The sequence below is a fragment of the Myotis lucifugus genome, unplaced genomic scaffold (genome assembly GCF_000147115.1).
Source record: "Myotis lucifugus unplaced genomic scaffold, Myoluc2.0 scaffold_39, whole genome shotgun sequence".
Classification (NCBI taxonomy): domain Eukaryota; kingdom Metazoa; phylum Chordata; class Mammalia; order Chiroptera; family Vespertilionidae; genus Myotis; species Myotis lucifugus.
The window spans coordinates 6,142,367-6,164,366 of record NW_005871087.1 but is presented as its reverse complement, the minus strand read 5'-3'; the positions used below and the strand labels follow the sequence as shown (position 1 = coordinate 6,164,366).

Below are 22,000 nucleotides of genomic sequence, written 5' to 3'. Positions count from 1 at the left end.
GGATATGGATGTGATCTATGCAATAATTAGTTGTGAGCTGGAAGAAGCCCAGCCACACTGCCTGCTGGTGAACTTTATGTGAGAAACCTACACTGCCTGCTGGTGAACTTTATGTGAGAAACAAACTTCTCTTTACCTCACTGTTACATTTCTGACAATTTTTAAAAATGACAAAACAGGAGGGGAAAGAGGGATGTGTATGAATTTCCTTTTCTTTTAGCTGCTGCTGTAGATTTTTCACATCCCTGGCGTCCACCGAACTTACTTTTGGGACATGACCATATTGGTAGGTCCTACTTTGAAGAGTTAGGGGCTCACATCTCAACCTTCTCCATAATCCAACAATGAAGAGGTGATCTAGAAGACAATCTCCAAAGGTGGCCATCATCAGCTTCTTCCTTCCTTATATGCACGTCACCCTTCCAATCCCCTTAGAAGAGGAAGAGTCCATTTCTCCTCCCTTTTTGGGGTAGCCTTGTAACTTGCACTGACCAACAGAATGTGGAAGAAGTGATGTGCGGTGTCCTGGCACTTGTCAGCCCAAGACTTCAAAGGATTGGTAGCTTTTCCCTCTTTCCTCTTGGCAACCAGGTTCTATGTGAGAAGTCTGGCTGCCCTCAAACCACCACATTGTGAGAAAGTGAAAATTCAGCTACGAGGTGAGGACGTGCGAGGAATACTGGGTCATCTGACAGCTGAATGAAACTGTCTTAGAGCTTCCAGCCCTGCCCAGCCACAGATGAATCAGGCTGAATGCATGACCTCCAACCAACACCAAATGGAGCAACCAACACCAGCCAACCTTACCTGAAGTCCTCACCCATAGAATTGTGAGAAATAGTAAATCATAGTTATTAAAAGCCACTAAGTTGTAGGGTAGTTTGTTATATAATTAGAAATAGCTGAAATACCTTGGGAAGTGGGAAATCTATAGTAGAAAGGAGAACATTTATGAGGTACAGAAAGAGAGGACTGAGGAGAATAACCCACTAGGCTCCTGCTTCACCTGGCTCTTGCTGCCTCATCTTTTGAATTTTTTTTTACAAAGGGTTCCTAACGACTACTATTTCCATAGGCGAGTGAATTCTGCTTTCCCAAGAATTAATCTGCAAACTAATTAATCTTGGAACAAACTTGTTTAGAAGTTGGCAACTTATTCAATGCACTGCAGCACTCATTCCTGACCTCCATGTGACATAAGCATCAATGTTCCTTTATGTGTCAGACTATTGCTTTGTATATAAAGCAAACATGTAATACCAGGTTAGTCCTATGCAATTCTAAGGAGCTGAGTCATAAGTGCTTTATAATTGTCTGTGACTATATTTAGTATAGTGTAACAAGTATGATTATGAGTACTTTTACATTAATCAACGCTTTTTATGACAAGCTGTTTTCTAAGTCTGGTTTCATTGTAAAAGAAAAAAATGAATACCCAGGTCTATGACTTACTCAAAGAGAGCTTTTATTTACTTTAAAACCAAAGTTCTCAGGAGAAAATTCTCTGTGCCTTAGTTTCCTATCCAGAAGGCAGAAATGACCCCAATCTCATAGGTCACTGTGAGAAACCATTTGCATAGCGCTGAAGTACACAGATTTCTGTGTGGATCTGAATCCCTGCATTGCCCGTGAATAGCTATGGGACTCGGGCAAGTTCCTCTGGGATTCAGTTTCCCTATCTGTAAAAATGAGGATAATAATATAATTTGTCTATTAGAGTGGTTATAAGGATGAAATGAGTATATATATATATATATATATATATATATATATATGAAATTTAGAATAGTCTGGCAGGGAATAAACACTATATTAACACCTTAATCCTTAATCCTTATAGTTAAATAAAGGAACTTGCACATTATGTGTTCTCTACATCAGTGGGGGCACCTATAACTGCTACAGAAGCCACCACAGTCCACAGGTGCACAGAGCTGGGTTGAGTATCTACTAAGCGAGGAAGTACTCTGGAAATGAGTTTCTAAATAAGGGTCTGGCATCCACTTACTCTTTGATGGTTCACCTTTTCCTGCTAGATATGAAGTACAGGAAAACCAATTGCTTTTGGTTAGCGGAATTATCACTGTCAAAGCTGACCACGTGAGTCAATCACTTTGCTTCCACCAGGAACTCACTTTCAGCAGAGAGACAAACCGAAAAAGTGTCATACCCAAGATGCTCTAAGTTGGGTCTGCCCCAAGTTTCCTCTCACAAAGCAGGGAACCACACTGATTTTTAGATTCATTGTCTCTAGTCGGGTTAACTCCATTCTGTGTCCTCCGATGTATGCTCCGTACCAGCTAACAAGGAAATTTTTGGTCTGAACACTTCATTTGAATCATAATTAATACAGAAGATGATTAAAAGAAACTCTCAGCATTTTGGTCATTTTATCAGATAAAACAGCCGCTTTTGTCCCTATGATTTATACTGTGCAAAAGAAAATATACCCATATGGAGTTCGCTTGTGAATCAGAAACAAAGCCAATGCCCAAAATACAAATCAAAAACACTGCCTAGAACAACAGGCCTCAACTAATGAATTAAAATGATTGCTGGTTTCTTTAAAATATTAAGCCCATCGATGCTTGCCAAAAAACCCTTGGCTAGCTGAGGGATTCAAACTGCATTGTTCAGCTAGAGACTGAAATCTCTCCATTCATCATTGACATGTGAGAGACAAGACAAGGTTTTTGACAAAAAGGGGATGAGGCGCCAGATGGTTTCCATCTGTATCTCATTGATTGTACAATGAAAACCCACCTTCTCTAGTCAGAAGGCCATGCGATACGTGGAGAATGAATACCCAGTGTTTTTAAAGAACCATAATCGCCCCTTCCCAACTATAGATGTATAAATATTAATGAACACAATCTGGTTCTAAGCAAATTTAGCATGAACTTTTAGCAACCCTCCCTTGACAACTTCCTCCCTTTTTAACGAAATTAAGTTTCTGAGTTCGGGGATTAAAAATAGCAAATCCTGCAGTGAAGTTGGATCTGTGACTGAGGAAAGCTCTCCCTTCCAGCCAGTAACTGGTTAACGCAGTTCACACCACTGCCCACTTTCTATAACCAAAAAGGGATCTCACTGTGAATGACTGTTTAGCAAGTGAATAGTGGCATAGAGAACCAATACAGATAAGTAGGAAATGGATTATTAATCTACCATTTATGCCATGCCTATTTCTAAAAGGACTTGAACAAATTTAGAGATTATTACCTGCAACACCAGGAGTTGTTAAACAACTTAATTTCTGCAAAACCCTGTACTGCATCATATATTGAACCACTGGACCTTAGGAAAAGAAAAATTATTTTCTCTACCTATTTATCTATATTTCTCTATATCTTTCTCTCTCTCTCTCTCTCTCTCTCTCTCTCTACACACACACACACACACACACACACACACACATAATTTCAACTTTCCTGCAAACTTGGAGAGTGTTGAGAATATTAAAATAGTTATAATTGCTAATATTCAAAAGAAAATATTAATTGCCTTTCTTGGATGTTTGAACTTGCATCATTAGTATTATAATATCTCTAAACAAGAAGACTTGGTTGGTTTTCTTCCTCCTTGACTCATTCCCAGAGGCTTTTATCAAAAATATGAGAAAGAGACTAAGGTTTGAAAAATTTCCATTAATTTCTTTCTTTGCTTCCTTCCCTTTCAGTTTAACAAAGAGGATTTGCATATTTTCCCTAGCTTCTGTGTCTTTAATCTGCTAGGGAAATTCGTTTTCCAAGAAGCATATTTAGTATTTCACCGCTATTGTTTCCCTGTGAATCAAGTGGTCAGAATCTTTAAATGAAAATGTCATTATCAGCTCAAAGATAATATGAAAAATTAAATCCATATTCTCAACTTTAGTCCTTCATGTGACTGAAAGGAAATATTTTTCTCACCCCCTTGTTTTCATTCTTAATAAATACATTTTTATTGAGTACCTTTTTGGGTTACTGAAGATATTAGTATTCCTTAGGCACAGATACTATTTTAGAGCCATCTTTCATATATTGTAGAGAATGTTTTTTATCAGATGGTAGCAGCTTCATGTACACCAAGTATGTCAAACTCAAGGCCGGCGGGCCGCATGCTTCATTTAAATAAATAAACAAGGCATGCGGCCCGCCGGTCTTAAGTTTGACATGCTTGATGTACACAGTTCATGAGTGCCTCCATCTCCAGTAATAAAATTTATCTCTTAGCCCTCAATTCCCTTTTGGGAATAAGCTCTCAGCAGGATTACTTGCCAGTGTCACCAGCAATATTAATATTGGTGCTTATTTAAGGTTCGGCTTCACCAGGTCTTGACAAGCTTTCTTTTACCTTTCCTAGCCCAATCTGGTTGACCCAATTTGGGTCAAGGATGAGCTGAAGCTTGCAAAGAAAATGCTGAGTATATCAAAATGAGTTTTTGGTTCTATTCAGAGCAAGAAGAACAGGAAGAGCCAGGCCTATGGCTCAAGCCAGATGGTGCAATGCTAGCATAAGACAATTAGTGTAGGACAAACAGGAAGGAAAACAATCCTTCTCCTTGTTGCTTTTGTAATTTCCATCAAGAAGAATGTTCTTCAAATTGTAAAGGAGGGACCTTAATTGGTTAACTTTAGTCATAGACTGAAACAGTGAGGTTGAAAGTGAGCACTTACTAGTAGTTCTGCTTAAGTCAGGGGAATTAGATCTTCAGAAGTAATGTAGAGAAACAAACAAGCAAGCAACAAGGCAGCATTTTTATATATGTATGAAAAAAATAAATTTTGTACTCACTATTAAAAGAGAGAGCTGAGGGCAGTGGGGGAGAAAGATAGGCATGGGAGATAATATCAAATCCATAATAACTACAATTCTAGAAGTTATATTTAAATACATGATCTATGAATACTATTGAAAGACAGTGATGAGGTAATGAATAATGGGTAGCATGAACTTGGGGAGGAGGCATGAACAATTATATATGTGATATGTGACATATAATATAACATATATTATGTTATTGTATTGTATGTTCATACACATCAAGGTATACCAATGACTTTACAAGCTTATTTCAGCAAGGTGATCAGTAAAATCTTGCAAGATACCCTGGAGTAAGATGGTAGAATAGATAAGGTGAATAACTGTTAATTAATTAGTCAATGTCAATTGAGAAGATGGTATGTAGAAATCTGCTATTGAACTCTGTCCTGTCAAAATTTTTACTGATTTGGATGAAGATAGAAAGGATTATCATCATAGTTGAACGGTTGTGGACAGCTGAGATAATGTAATCATATTTCAAAACTAACTTGAACACTGGGTCAAAGTGAATCAGATAAAATTTAGAGAGCAAAAGGTAAAGTGCTGCATTTAACATAAAAAATTAATTAGGAAATACAGGGCACAAGGTTAACCTGAGTGATAGCAGTTTAGGAAAAAAAAGTTAAATCAACTGAGTAATATGGTGGCAAATATAAAAAGTAAATTTAACAAGAACTTAGAGAAAGAGTAATAGAACATATTTTTGTCCCCTTCACTCCCATCATCCATGGTGACCCTGGTGGTAATGAGAGATTTATAACACATTGGCATGTGCTCTGAGAGGAAATCACCATGGAGTCTATCAGGATGTTCCTAAAACACTAGCTGACTTTGGACATAAAGTGAACTATGGAATGAATGACGCAGAATCCTTAAAGGAAGGCAGAAGAATGGAAAATGAAAGAGGGAAAGGAAAGCAAACATGATATATTGGCACAGAAATAGACAAACTGTCTAATGAAATAGAATTTAGTTTATGAAAATTTAGTTTATGAAAGCCTTGGCATTGATGACCAAAGGGGAAATAATGGACTACTTAAGAAATTATGCTAGTGTACAATTATGCTAGAGAGAAATGGGGGGTGGGGTGATATGACTAGTATTTCACAAAAAGCAAGTATCAATGGTAAATAAACATAGGAAAACATGCTCACCCTCATTGGAAATCAAGGTAATGCTTCTTTAGTCCATAATAAGATACATGTTTAGATGGGTGAAATTTAAGGGCCTGACATTATCAAATGTCAAGGGTGGGAAGCAACAAGATCTCTAATACACTGCTGAAGGGAGTGTCAATTGGTTCCACCACTTTGAGTTACATAGTGAAGAATATATTTTGTATTTATCCTCTGACCCAGCCATTCCACTCCTAGAGAACTCTTATTCACATGCACAAAGAGACACGTGCAAGAAAATTCACAGCAGCATTGTTTGTAATAGCAAATCACTGGACATAAACTCTCTAAACAGGAAATAATCCACAAGTCCATCCATAGAATAGCAAATAAATAAAGTGGTATGTTCACACAATAGAATATATACCTGGGGTAAATGAACAAATTCTAGCTTTATATACCAGATTGATAAATTTTAGAAATACAAGTGTGAATAAAAAAGCAAGTTGCAAGAAATGCTACTATGTTTATAAAGCCCACTGACAAACAATATCTAAAAATATATTATTTAGGGAGATATATATACACACAATAAAACTAAAAATATTGCAATAAAAAGTAAAATTTATAGCAGTATATCACAGTGGAGGAAGGTAGAAGCAGCAAGGAATGCTATATATTCAATATCACCAGCAACTGTAATGTCCTGCTTCTTAAAATGGGCATTGGTTTAGTGGAAGATTTAATTCATTGTTAAATTTCATAGACTACCTATATGTTATAACATGTAAATTTATTTATAAACTAGAGGCCCGATGCACGAAATTCATGCAAGAGTAGGCCTTCACAGCCGTGGTGGTTGCCTGGATCCCTCCCTTGTAGCCGCAGGAGGCTTCATCCAGTCTAATTAGCATATTATGCTTTTATTATTATAGATAAAATGAATTAAGGATGAGAGAGAGAGAGAGAGAGAGAGAGAGGCCTTGTTAATAACCCCATCAAGGTTGCCTAGGCAGGCCTTGTTAACCCCATCAAGGTTGCCTAGGTAGCACTGACATGAGATGAAAGTGTAAAGGAATGTTTGCTTCTTTCTCTGGACCTCAAGTGGGTTATCAGTCAAGATACAGGTTAAAAAAGATTTTTTTTTCTGGAAATGGGCTGGTTTGTCCAGCTTGCCATTAATTCCATGTAAATAGGGCAAGATTACAGAGATACACTTTCCAATTAAGGGCAGAAAACATCTCCACCATATTCAGTATTATTTAACTGTTATGGTAATATCATGTTCAATCCTTAAAACCATATTTTATGAGACATATTTGACAAACTAGAGAGTTTCTAGAGGAAGTTAATAGACATTAGGATGTCAAAAATCCATCTCATATAAAAATGGCTAACTGAATTTGAACGGGAGATATTCATCTGAGAAAAGAGAGAGGTTAGGAGAAATAGCTGACTTCAAAAATTAAAAAGAAATTCTGTGAAGTTTTAAAAATGTTAGCTTTATTCTGCATATAGAGTGGCCACCCACTAACAAGTGATAGAAATGTATTGAAGCTGATTTAAGCTTTGAAAATTAAAATATCAGCTCACAGCAGCCAACAGGATGACTAACACTGGGTGGTGGCCTATTATAGTTGAAGTTTTACCTTTTTTATTCTTTTAATTATGTTGAAGAATGTTATCCTTTTTTAAAAGAAAAGGTTTAGAACCACCCTTTTCCTTATGATGGATTATATTTTATAACTCAGACCACTGGCTTAGTATATTTTTGGTCAAAAAATCTAATCATGCTATATCATAATTACCTTGAGGTACTTATATCATTTATTTTTTATTCCTTCTCCGTTCCAGAGATAGTGGTAAAAAGAATGAATGACTCTAATCTTTGATACCATCTAATTTTATAGAAGTTATTTAATTTCTTTGAGCCTGAGTTTCCTCAGCTGTAGAACAGTATTTCTCTGTGGTAGGCTGAACAATATCCCACCCTCAATGTATCTATGTCCTAGTCCCTGGAACAGGTGAATGAATATATTACCTTATATGATAAAAGGGACTCTGCAAATATGATTAAGTTAAGACTTTCACCATGAGAAGATGATCCTGGATTATTTGGAGAGGCCAGTATAATCACAAAGCTCCTATAAGAAGGATGCAGGCCTGGCTGGTGTGGCTCAGTGGTTGAGCGCTGACCTATGAACCTGGATCCCACGGTTCGATTCCTGGTCAGGGCATGTGCCGGGTTGCAGGCTCAGTCCCCATGGTGGGGCATGCAGGACGCAGCCGATCCATGATTCTCTCTCATCACTGATGTTTCTACCTCTCTCTCCCTCTTCCATTCTCTCTGAAATCAATAAAAATATATTTAAAACATATTTTTTAAAAGGATGCAGGAGGAATCAGAGGCAGAGATGTTTAGGTGATGGTGGAAAGAGTTTGGAGTGATGAGCTTGGAAGACGGAGGAAGAAGCCATAAGCCACGGAAGTAGGCAACCACTAGAAACCAAATAAGGAAAGGAAATGGATCCTCCCTCTAGAGCAGTGGTTCCCTACATGGGGCACACACCCCACAGAGGGGCAATTTGATTGTTAAGGGGGGCAATTTGAGAATGAGTTATTAACAGTGAATTTTTCACATTTCTTATGGTTCTAGGGGCCTCGTATAGAGTATATAAATATATATTATGACATTTATGCATCTCAGCTCTCTATTGTATGTTTTGAAACTTTATTTGCTATTTTTCATATCACTTTATCTTATTATTATTATTTTTAAACAATTTCTTAGTGATTTCTTCCTTAGTACTTCAACTGTCCTTTCGTTCTTTTATTTTTCTCTTCCATGGATGCCATGTTCTTTGGAAGCCTGTTTAGGCTTCTTAAATTAATGGCCTTTTAGGCTTCTTCCACATGAATAGGAGTTCACTTTTTGAATAATAAGCATTAGATGTCATGGGGTGGGGGTGGGCATCAGTATTTTAGAGATGCTTAGGTGGGGCATGGCCAAGAAAAGGTTGGAGAAAAGGTTGGGCACCACTGCTCTAGAGGCTCCAGAAGGAACCAGGCATATACTAGTACTAGTAGACCTTTCTACTTTAGTCCTGAGTTCTGACCTCTAAAACTGTAAGGTCATATATCTGTGTTATTTTAAGTCACTAAGCTTGTGGTAATTTGTTACAGCAGCACTAGAAAATGAATAGAAGCATCTCATAGGTTTTTGCGGGGGGTTTTTCTGGTGGGGATCAAATGAGACAATGCAGTAAAAAGTTCCTGGCTTCTATTACTGTTATCACCCACCTAATCTACACAAAACGAAAGCTCAAACACACAATTAGCTGTATTTGTGTGACCCTCAGTTATTTTCCCTCATAAGCTGTATTTAATGCCTTCATGTATATTAACGAGGCTGGGAAAGGATTCTCAATAGGAGTTAGGAGTTCATGGCCAATAACGGTGAGGGTTCTGATGGGTGTTTGACTTTTCAGGGCCCTATTCCTCAGTCATGATTAGAGGCTAAATCCTTATAAGCTCTAAAATTCAATGACTATATGCTTACTTGAGTTGTCCAATAAATGCTTTCTGAGTCCACCCTCTCTCCCTCTCCTATGTTTTAACCTGTAGCTAGTTTCCAAATTACCTAGTGCCAACTGCCCCTAGGTTATCTTTGCTTTGGGCACTGATTAACCAGACAGGCCTAATTCTATGATTAAAACAAAAAGGAAGATGAAAAGAGGATGAACACTTCTTAGCTTAAAATTATGTTTAAAAAAGGTATTCAATGTTGTACAAAGAATGCTTTTAGCAAAAATATCCTAGCTTTAAGAGTTCATATAGATCTCCCCGGGGTCCTTTTGTCTTTAATTCAAGGCGATCACTTTCAAGAACAGGGTTGGCTGGCCATCCTCGCCACGTGTTCTGTCCAGGTTCTTATCCCCCTAAGTGGCAGGATGTTTGACACATTTTCTTTGTTACCAAAGGTGTAGGCAACAGTACATGGGGATCAAAAATGACCAAAATAGGACCGACACCAAAGCACTGTTGAACACAACCTTCCTTTCATATCTCATCATGGAGAGAAAGTCTGTGAAAAAGCTTTGCCGTCTATAAATTATTCTGCAAATGTAAAGCATTCTTTTAAAAAAACAACACTCAATGTGGGGGTCAAAGTCATGCTACAGACTCAGGACTTGTACAACACTCAGCTGACAGAAGACAGAGGAACAGTTTCTTCAACATGAAAAAAATCCAGAAAACTTGGCAAGATACTTTTGAGAAAAGAATAGATCTTTGACAGCTAGGAAAATAAAAAGAAAATTTGGGGAAGAAAAAAATATGCATTGGCAGAAAAGCATTCTCTACGAATACTAAGACATTAGTTGGGGGGAATACTAAGACATAGATGGGGGGACAGAAAACTTCAGGAAGGAGACCAAGGTCAGATGCTGTAGGGCCCTGTAGGCCATGCTGGGCATCTGAATTTTATTGTGTAGTGTTCAGCAATCAAAGAGACACCTATCATCAGGCATGTGGCATATTCAGATTTGTTTTTAGAAAAAATACTGGTAGAGGTATCTAGAATCTTGGTCTTAGTCTAGGCCTGGGATAGGAGCTATGGGAAAGCATGGAGATAAGGTGTCAGACAGGAGCAACCTCTCACTGAAAACCAACTGGATGTTGGGGAGAAGAGATCTATAATGACCTGGTGGTTTTCAGCTTGGCTGGTTAGGTACACGGTGACATCACTGGCCAAGCCATTAAAACTAATAGGGGAAGAAGAGAGAGAATAAGGTTTGGAACCAGAAAAACTAAACTTAGAATACTGGGTAAATGGAAGGTGAAGAAAAAAATCAGAACACTGGAGAACAGAGCCACTTAGGCAAAGTGAGACAAAGCAGACAGGAAATGTGTGGGTAGAGGGACACAGGAGGAGATAAAAAAGAATGGTCAAAGGAAGCAAATGTAGAGAGATGAACAGGGAGAGGGTTCTGGTTAGCTGTGCCAAGTACATCAAGGAGTCCAGTAGATCAAGGACAGAAACAGGTAGCACATAGCTACACCAAAACCTGAAGACCTCAGAGCATGCCCATGTGGAGATGGACATTTCTTCTCTCACTAACTTGATCGTTCTCTCAACACCTGGATATGAGTTCGGTGTCTTGGCTGCAAGGAGTCAGGGGAATGAGGCTTGCCCATATTCTCATGATACTAGAAGGCATAGCCCTGCACAAAACCACTCAAAAACTGAAAAGGAATCAGTTCCCACAGTATTGAAAAAGCAAGATTGGAAACAGTAAGTCCTGTGGGTTCAGGAAAGAAACCCAAAGCATGTAGCATGCACACACACAGATGCTCCACTGGCCTCCTCCTCCCCAGGCCCTCCAAACTGTTCAGGAAGAATAGATGATTAGGCCTCAGTATAATTAATTCTCTTTCACAGAAGTAGAAATTAATTGCAGCTTCAGTGACTAGACAAATCAAAGAACTCCGTAAGTGCTTATACATACAATAATCATTAAATGTGCCCTTAAGAACAGTGGAAGAAAGCAAGGGCAGGGAGAGAATTAAAAAATGACACTTATGTACTGAGAAGGGGATTAGATAGACCCCAGGGTGAGTCAGAAAACAATAGAATCCCTGTTTGAGGAAAAAGAAGAGAAAGAAATAATACTGGAATAACATGGTAGTGTGTATCTGGGAGTAAGTACAGGGGCCTGTGCTGTTCTCATAAGAAGAAATATGCAAAGGAGATCAAAAGAAAAACAACAACAACAACACAGAAGAAAGAATAGTGGCAGGAGACTGGATCACAGGGAGGAAAGCCCAACACTGAGAGGGAGTATAAGAACTGCAGGCACCATTCTGGGTTCTTTGTCTGGGCCTTCTGGACAAGATGGCATCGCTTATAAACACACAGAAGTTGACAATGCAAGCTTTGATCCATGACTCAACCATGTAAGACAGAGTCCAAACTTAAAAGTCAGGTTTCTTTAAAAAATTATATGTATATAAACATAGATATAATGTATGTATATAAATATAATGTATATTACACACATATACACATGTATTCATTTCTATTTTTTGAGTTTGAAAAAATATATCAGCTTGAGTACATTAGAAGATGAATGAGAGCAATTGGTGTTTTTTTTAGCTTTACTCTGAGCCTCGTTGTGAAAAATAATAACAATTCAAATTATCAGGAAAGCATTCTATATCTCAGGCATTGTGGCATTGACCTTGAGCATTGATTCTGAGGTTGCAGTTCTATGCTTAACACATCCATTATACGCAGGTTGGGTGGCCTGTAATATCATGTTCATCCTGCTATCTCTGTCTAGCTTCTTTGAGCTGCTCTGGGTATTTTAGGTATAATCATAATAATGTGAACCTGCTCACATTATGATCAAAGAATCAACTAGTCAATGGTAAAAATGACTACCTATAGAAACATTTCCAGTTCTCAGACCTGGTTGGTATAGTTTCATATCATTACAAAGGGTTGATTCTAAAGAGATTATTCAGTCTCTACATCAATTCTATGTATAAGGACTAGGCCCTTTATTCATGAAGCATAAAAGACTATCAGATCTTTGTTATTTCTCTGGTTTTATTCAAGGGTCCTACAGTCTATATGCCCCAAGCCAGAAAGGAAAAACAGAGAGAAGGTGAACATACTTTTGTGCCCCCAAAACAAATGTTTGCAGCAGGAATTGGGTTTACCATCCTCTGAACTCCTATAGAAATCTGTCGCCCTGATGAACCGAATCATCTCCACCTTAAATAGCTTTTATTTATATTCAGACCTCAGCTCTCCCACTATTTTGCAAACTCTTCAGGAGCAGGACTGCACTTTAATACAGTATATGAGTGACAGCTCATGTTAGTCAAGGGCTTCACACTTTCATAAGAGGCCTTCAGGTCCATTAGCTCACTTGGTCTTCATGAGCCTGTCAGTTAGCACATTCTACTCATTTCCTACATGGGTAATGGAAATTAAGAAAGGCTAAATGACTTGAAGTTCACATGGCTGTCCAGCTTGAATCCTGAGTCAGGAATTAAGCACATCTATCTACTCCCCAACCAGGCCATCTTTCCCCCCCCACACTGAGCTTTTGCTCCTTATATGGCTGGTGATCAGCCAGGCGCCCATTATGAGAAGGATGTCTGGAGAGAAGGACAAAGGAACAGAAACATAAGGCGATTAAAAAAAGAAAAGGAGATGGAAGCCAACTGATCTTCATGTTTCTCTAATCTGACAAGCCCTGCAATGCTGTTGCTAGACATATAAAGCCTCAGATCTGTTCCTCACCATAGGAGAGCCGGGCAGCATTGCCATTGTCAGAAAGGGAACAAAAAGAAGTGTGTGTGTGTGTGTGTGTGTGTGTACACACACGGAGAGGTAAAGTGGCATTGTAAGGTCTATAGAATCATTGGTGTTAGAATGGGGGGAGCTCTGGGAGGGCGCCTCTCTGGAGTTGCTGGAGAGGTCCTCAGGCAGAAAGCCGGAGCCTGGTGGGGATGCTTCTGGCAAAATGACCTTCCCTTTACCCAGTCCCAGAATACAAACATTGAAGAGTGATATTTTGGCCCTGTTATTAGCACTGGGTAAGAGGGTAGGTGAAAAGGCAGATGCTCTTGTATTCAGAAGGGCAGGAGGTTATAAATCCCCCAAAGGTAGGCAAAGGCTGTATCTTAGATAAGGGTCCTTAGAAACAAAGCCTAAGATAATTCCTGTACAAGCCAGGGCTCTTCGGGAAACGTATGTGGGAGTGAGGGAAGCATGATAGGGCAGAGAAAGGCAACAAGAATGTGCCAGAAATCTAGCCTGATTCCACCAGGAGCTCTGGAGTTCCAATGGCATCTCAGAGGTTGTCCTGAAAGTGACTGAGCTACTGGGGACTGAGGTGTCATACCTCTGCATCAACCAGTCATTGGCCAATGGCTTCCCCAAGGGATGGGGGCTATAGCCTCCCAGGCTTCTTTGGATGAGGCAAATGTCATCAGTCAAGTGCATTTCTACAGGGGAGGGTGTAGACGTGAGAAGCTGGTAGCCAACACCCACGGCAGCTGGAGGATGGGTACACCAGCCCAATGAAGGGGATCTGAGTGGGGCATTACAGCACCTACTACAGGCAGCTTCTCACACCTAGAGGAATCTGAGTTCCACGTAGGTGGCCTAATTTAGGGGTAGATGCCCTCTTTTCGGGAACTTTGGGCAACCTGAGGGAGCCAATCCTCTGCTTGGGATCATGCTGTGTTACTTCTCACTTTATGAACCATACACATACGTTTCTGTAGTCTTTAGCTTCAGTAAAATTTTCCAGCTTTTAACTATGTTTGCTGGTGTCTTTAGGTGTATCACTGTCTCATTGTGACAACACATGCAAAAGACTTCTTCACAAATCTGCTTTCTTCCACCCAAACCTCTATTTGTACATCTCAGGGACAGTGGGCTCAATAACTCCCAAAGGCAACCAAGTCTATTTTGCTATTAAGTTAATCATCACTTCTTTAATGTAAGTAAAAAATCTATTTCCCTGTAATTCCCATTCACCGAAGTCATGGAAAGGAAGTCTAATTCTTAAATACCTTCCCTTCCATAGGCAAAATACACAGTTCAGATTGTTCCACAAATTGTATGTGATCTCAAATCTTCTCACCCATCTGGTCCCTGCCCAATGATGAAATTCCAGTTCATCTATGACCCTTGTTAAAAAAGGTACCCAACTGCCCTAACCAGTTTGGCTCAGTGGATAGAGTGTCAGCCTGCGGACTGAAGGGTCCCAGGTTCGATTCCGGTCAAGGGCATGTACCTTGGTTGCGGGCATAACCCCAGTAGGGAGTGTGTAGGAGGCAGCTGGTTGATGTTTCTAACTCTCTACCCCTCCCCTTCCTCTCTGTAAAAAGCCAAAAAATATATTAATAAAAAGGTACCCAACCTCCTGGTGTGACTCACATGAAGAAGAATAGGACTATTTTTGTTCTATACACAACAGTTCAATTAATAGAGTCTAAAATTAACTTCATGATTCAACTAAGCTCTACTAGAAGTCTCAACATACCACTGATTTATACCAACTTGTAAACAATGAATCTAAATATTTTGGCATACATTGTCTGTCTCACCTGATCCTTAGTTTATAGATTAAGTTTCTATAATTTTTTAAACTTAATTATAGTTCTTTTATACCTATTCAATGATCATATTGTTAGAATTGGCCCATAATTCCAACTTTAAATTACCTCTTTGGATTCTAATTCTGCTTCTCAAAATATATGCTATGCTTTCACGCTTCATGTCAACCACAACTCAGATAAATATGCAACCTATATCCTTACTAAAATTGATTAAAAAACAATACCTTTATAAGGCCAAGGGTGGGTCCTCATTAGAGACCACCCTCCCAGGAGCCACTGCAGTTCTCACACGGTTTCATTCATGCTTGTTCCAAGACTCAGTCTAAATTTAACAATGAATTTCCTCTTTCAGATATGTATTCTGATACATGGAGTTTTGAAGAATGCAAAAAAATAATTTATAAATATTTACAGTTACATTTGTTTAAGAGACTAGACAGCTGATAATAGTTTTATGAAAAAAAAATCCTCTGGAGAAAAAGGCCAAATGTAGAGTATGATTTAAGAATAGAAATCATTTTCTTTCCTGTAGAACAGGATGACAAGTCTGGGGATGCCAACGGGGTGATAACAGAGCCCTTGTTGGGGACACATAGAAATGAACTGTACTGAGGGAAATGGTGATCAGCGGGAAGAGAATACAAGAAGACTAATGGACAGAACTATGTCTCTATTGCTGTATAAGAATTACCACAACTTTAGCAGCTGAAAACCACAAAATTTATGACCAAACAAGTTCCATGGGTCAGCCTCCTGGGTCGGACTAGTTCGACTCTGCTCAGGATCTCACTGGGCTAGAATCAAGGTGCTGCCTAAGGCTGCAAACTCATCTGCGGCTTGGGGTCCTCTTCCAAGCTCAGTGATTGTTGGTGGAATTCAGCTCTTTGCATTGCAGCACTGAGGTGTGCATTTCCTGCTGGCTGTCAGCTGGGGGCTGCTGTCAGCTCCTAAAGGTGTCCTCTACCCCCTGGCATGGGTCCCTCTCCACAATATGGCAGTTTGCTTCTTCAAGAACATCAAGGGACTCTCTCTGTGTTCACTCTGATAAGATGGAGTCCTAGGTACAGCAGTGAAGAGAGTGACAATCCCATTAGATTCACAGGTCCTGTCCACAGCAAAGAGAGGGGATTACACTGGGCGTGTACAGCAGGGGTGGGGCCCTTGGAGGACATTCTAGATGTCAGGCTGCCACCATGATGAACATGGCGAGGCACAGTGAGGACCGGTAGTAGGAGAGGGACGTGGGGAGGCCCTCTGTGCCCTGCTGAGGAGTTTGAACTTTATCCTGAAAGCAATGGGGGCACATTGACATGGACGAATGCCCACTGACATTGACAGATGCCTCTCCCTTTGGGGAGACACAGGAAACTGTTACAGGTAGCAGGGGCTAAGAAAGTATTCTAGGAAGCTTAGCACCCCAAGAGAATATCATTGAATGAACCAAGGCAAGTAACATAAAGCACAGTCTAATCCACAGCTTTATCACCTCACTTGCCTCCATGACAACTGTGAGAAAACCAAACCACACCTTGCCTACCGCCACTGTGATCAGGTGTGCCCTCCACATCCCAGACAGGAAAAAATAAAAATACTCTGCATCATTGGAGAGCCATCTCCAAACAGAAGCACCTCTCTCACACTGATCCTCTCCCCCACAACCAGAAAGTCCTAAGCCCCATTCCTGTAAGCTGCTGGCTCCCCTAAAAAAACACCTTTATCTCTGACTTTTGGAATACAGACACCAGCAGGGATGTGAGGACCCACACAGATGGGACAGCATGTGAAGAAATGCCCTTTTCCCACCAATGCCAATTTGGAGCAGATTAACTAGAATGTCATGGTCTCCCCTCTCCCCCTTTAAACACTTGCAGTAGCTTTTATTTCGAGTATCTGTTTTTTCTAAAGGCTGGTACCCTTCCAAACATGACAAATAAAAATACTCTAATTTTTCCATTCACAGCTATGTCAATACATATATTGTAAGCATGAGAACAACCGTAACATTTATTCTTAAATATAAAAATGACAATTGCGAGAAGTTGCTTTCTATATGCCAGGCACCGTTCCCACAGCTTCATATCCTCACTCAGATGAGGAAACTACGGCATGGAAAGTTGAAGGAGCTGGTTGGAGTTGACACAGGTAGTCAGTGGTGGAGCTGGGATGTGAACCCAGAGAGGACAGTCTGCAATACCTCACAGCCTCAGAGTAAAAACAGACACCTGCTCCTCTCTTTAAGGCGGCCTTAGAGGCACTCCGTAAATGACTGCTGACCACCAATGATTGAGGTGGCAGAGTCAAAAGTTTAAAAAACTAAGATCTAAACACTAGGAGATTATGTTACAGAAGTGAGCAGCACAAAAACAGTAGGATAAATAAATCCAAGAAATAGTTCTTAAAAATAAGTCAAATAAACCTCAGAATTATAAAATAAACCAAGAAAGAGAGAAATACAGATCTAAAAATTATCTAAGAGAAAAACTGTATTCAACTCGATGCTTAGTATTTTTAAAATGTTAACAAAATGACAATTTTAAGATATACAGGAATACAGGAATTACCAACATTGATACAAGCAGAAGTAGACACAATGAAAACAAACCACAACAAATAGAGAAAATCTTAAAAAGTTTATCTGGTTCAAAAAATAACCTAAGCATAGAAAATTCCACAGGAAACTTCTTTCAAATTCTTAAAAAAATTACACACACACACACACACACACACACACACACACATATGTATATATGTATATATATATTTATTTCCCATAGGTCCAAAGCACAGAAAGATAAAATTTCCCAATCATTATATGAAGTAAATATTATTTTGATGTCAAAACTAACAAGACAGCATAAAAATTCAACCAAAGGCCAAATTATTATGAAAATTGATGCAATAATCTGAAACAAATACTGAATACAGCAGTGAGTTAAGAAAACATTTCATCATGACCAAGTAGGCTTTACTCCAAGAATAAAAAGATGATTACATATTAGGAAATCTGTGATTATGGTACACCATTTTAATAGATCAAAGGGAAAAATTACACAAGAATTGAACAAATATGATACTCTGTTTCAAATCTACTCTGTTTCAAGTCTAACTGCAAACAATTCTAATTGGACACTTACAATATCTTTACAATATTTATATTATTATTCTCATATTACAGCTTTAAGAAACTGAAAATGGAAGAGAACAAATAAGGCCCTCAACGTTATACAATTCTAAGAGGAAGAGGGGTACTTTGAGCCCAGGTCTGTCTAACCATAAATCTTATACTCTGCCTTCCATTTTATGTTCCCCTCATAGGTTATAATTTATCAAAAATAATAAAAAATAATTTAATAACATTTCAAAATCCTGTGATTAAAAAAAGTACTCTCAGCATATTAGGAATGCAATAAAATTTCTTTAACATGATTGGAAATACCTATCATAGCTGTAAAAAATCAGAAACAAGATAAGACTAGAAAACTACAAAGTAATTGTAACATTGTTATAGAAATTCTGGCTAATGCTATAAGACATAATTTTGAAATAAGAGGTATGCTCTTTTGACAAGTAATAGAATCATTATTTGTTATAGTATGTTTTCTACTAAAAATTTTAGAAAAATTAGGTGAAAAGGGATTATCATTAATAAAGTAAAAAATATATATAACTAGCTTTTATAAAACAGCAATGAACAATTAGAAAATAAAAATATCCCAAATATAATCAAATTAAAAGTATATAATACCTAGGAATAACCTTAAAATTATGCAGGACTTTTATGCAGAAATACTTTTTCTGTTACATTGGATAAAATTTGAAAAACAGAAGCATATTATAAAATGATTAAAATTTTTAAAGATGCAAACTCTTCCAAAATAACTAATAGTTTATATGTAATTCCACTGGATTCTCAAAATTCAGAATACATCAGAATTTTTTAATTTAAAAATTTAATTCCAACATTCACCTTGAAGTATTCAGATGATAATTGCTAGAGCATATTTAAAATACAGCATAGTAAAGGGCTTGCCATATTAGAAATGAAAATGTGCTATACAAAATATAATATGCTTTCACTACAATAATCAATAGACGGTTAAAGAAATGAAATAGAAAGTCCAGATACGGGAATGTATATACCAATATAATTAAAGATAGATTTAATCAATAAGTGGTATTGAAATTATTCAATATGTCAAATTATATAAATTTCAAACTAAGATGGATTAGATATTAAATTAAAAAGTAAAATTATAAAGGATTTAAAAAATATAGGTGATTATTTATTAGATATTTGACCAATCAAAGAATTTCCAAATACAGAAGTAGTGGAATATATCAGAAAGTAATAATAGATGTGATTGCAGTAATAACCATGAAAAAATTCATATATCTGATATATAGCACAATATTCAAAATTATAAGGCAAGCACCAAACTCAGAAAATAATTCCCAGAGATATGACATACAAAGAATCTTTAAGAGACAGTTAAGTAAGCAAAATATTAACATAACGGATAAAAGGGCAAAGAACATGGATCAACAAGTTACAAAAGAATTGCTGTAAATATCCAATAAGCATTCAAAAGGAATTTTAAATGATTAGTGCTTCATGCTGCTGAGTATGAAGAGAGACAGACAATCTCATACACTGCCAGTAGGAGTGTAATTGAATACCTTTGGCCATGTCCAAGAAGAACTATAAAAATGTTCATGCTCTTTGATTGTACCTACTGTTAGGTGGAGGCAATTAAGAAGATGGCAAAAGATGAAATGCAAGCCTATTTAAGACTGCCTCATTCATTCTAGGAAGCAGCACGAACATTCAGCTACAGTTCTCCATCCCGAAGTACAATACTAAACAGTCATTAAAAAGATCATATTTTGAAGAATACTTAAATGCTATAAGAAAAATACTTGCAGTGAACATAAGTAAGATATAAAACTATATGTAGACCATGGCCCTGATTCTGTAATGTAACAATATATGAAGGGAAAAACATTCTAAAAATGATACCAAAATGTTACAGTGGCTATCTCTGAGTATTAGAATAGGTAATTTTTATTTTCTACAATAAGCAGCAGAATGGAATTTATTTTATAAAGAATAAAAATAAATCAAAGCCTGATAAGAAAAACAAGGAGCTGGACACATTGGACATGACCTTCTAAGGAGATGAAAGAAGTCTGCCTTTTGTGTCCCTCTAATTCTCTTGCAGGATCTCAGGGAAATGGTGGAGTGGGTATCTCAGAAGCCACTTCAGCTTCTAAAAGGAATCATCTCAGAAGCCATATCTCCATCAGATCTAGCTAATTCCTTCTCTGCTCCTTCCACTCTGGCCTCTTCCTGCTCAGCTCAGCTCTGCCAGCCTCCACTTTCCTCCCACTCAAAGTCTGGCCACAACAAAACAATCTCAACACAGGAAGCAGGTCTGGAAGGAGGTCAGCATGCTGAGTGATTACTGAGGGAATGATGTGTGTTTCTGCAGAAATGCCTTCTGCCTCTGCTAAAGTATCATTGCATAACACTGTCCACACTGGAAAGACTGTTCTCAAAAAACGTACAGTCTTGAAGTTTTTCTGCACAGCCCTACTGCAATGATGCCATCAGCAGTCCATTTCTCCTTCACCAGCATAATTCAGGGAGCTTACATACAACCAGTCATTCAGTCTCTCAATGATATTCAGCAAATATTTACAGGGTGCCCTCTAGGGCCCTGGGAAATATAATCTGGGTGCGGGAGGCTGAATAAAAGGGTCCCCAGAGATGTCCAAATCCTAGTCCTGGAACCTGTGACTCTGTAATGTTACATGGCAGAAGGGACTTCATGATGTGATTAAGGTAAGGATCTTGAGATGGAGAGCTTGCCCTGCATTATCTGGGTGGATCCAGTATAATCACAGGGGTCCTTATACGGAAAAGATTCAGGAGAGTCAAGAGAAGGAGGTGGGATGTGCAAAGAAGGATTCATATGTCAATGGTCAACTAAAAGGCACCATAGGATTTTGAACTATAATGAGACAAGTAGTTGCTTCATGCTGCCCAGCAAGATTGCTGCAGGTTTCAAAGAGAGAATATTTGTCTTCAGAACGAATTCATTCAGTAAGCATTTATGAGGAACCTACTAGATCGCAGTGACAGAGCCACAGGGGAAAATACCCCTGGCCTGCTGGTTAGGTGAAGTTTCACGGAGGAGTAGCAGTATCAGCCTGAAGAGTATCAAGCTAGTAAATCATTCAGACAACCGTAACAGGACAGAAATAGGTCAAGGGCAAGGTGGTTTAGTCAGGTACCTCTCAGTGACAAGAAACAGAACCCCAATTTTCAAAAGCTAATCAGTAAAGGAGCTTTCATGGAAGGATCCTGAGGCAGCCTCAGACTCCGAGGAAGAGAGAGAGCTGTAAGAGCCAGGGAGCTCTCCTCTGCCAAGGTGCCCACGGGGTCTCCATCTTTCAATCTGCGGGTCCCTATTTCTGTCTTTCTTCCATAAGCATGACCAGTTACAGCGTGGCTCCTACCAGCTCTGTGAAGCCATTGGGGAATGCCCACTGTCCAGCCAGCTGTCCCTAATCACATGGACTAGCAGAACCTTGAGGTCAAAACACACAATAACTGAGCTTTTCTCACGTGCTTCCCAAGGTGCTTTTGAGTTCAGTCAAACAAGTGATCAGATTCTTTGGGAAGCTACCTTGACTTCTATTGGGCAGCTTTTCTGTTTTAGAGTATTGAAAGCCATTAATTATATACCGTGATTAGAACCATGTAATAAAAAATATGTGGAAGCAAAAAAGACTGGAGGGAAAGACACTAAAATCCTAAGTTATATTAGGGAAATGCAATTATAAATGATTTTTATAACGTCCAGTCTCCAAATATTTTGTAGTATAAGTATTTGAATAATGAAAGCTTTTATTTATATATTTAAAAATTATGTTTA

The 22,000-nt window shown here is 38.5% G+C and overlaps 1 protein-coding gene across 3 annotated transcripts in view; it reads right to left on the bottom strand.

Annotated features, from left to right (window-relative positions):
• The window catches only part of THRB (thyroid hormone receptor beta), a 276,686-nt gene that overhangs the window by 213,840 nt on the left and 40,846 nt on the right, over positions 1-22,000 (bottom strand). The gene's annotated exons all lie outside the window — the stretch shown is intronic.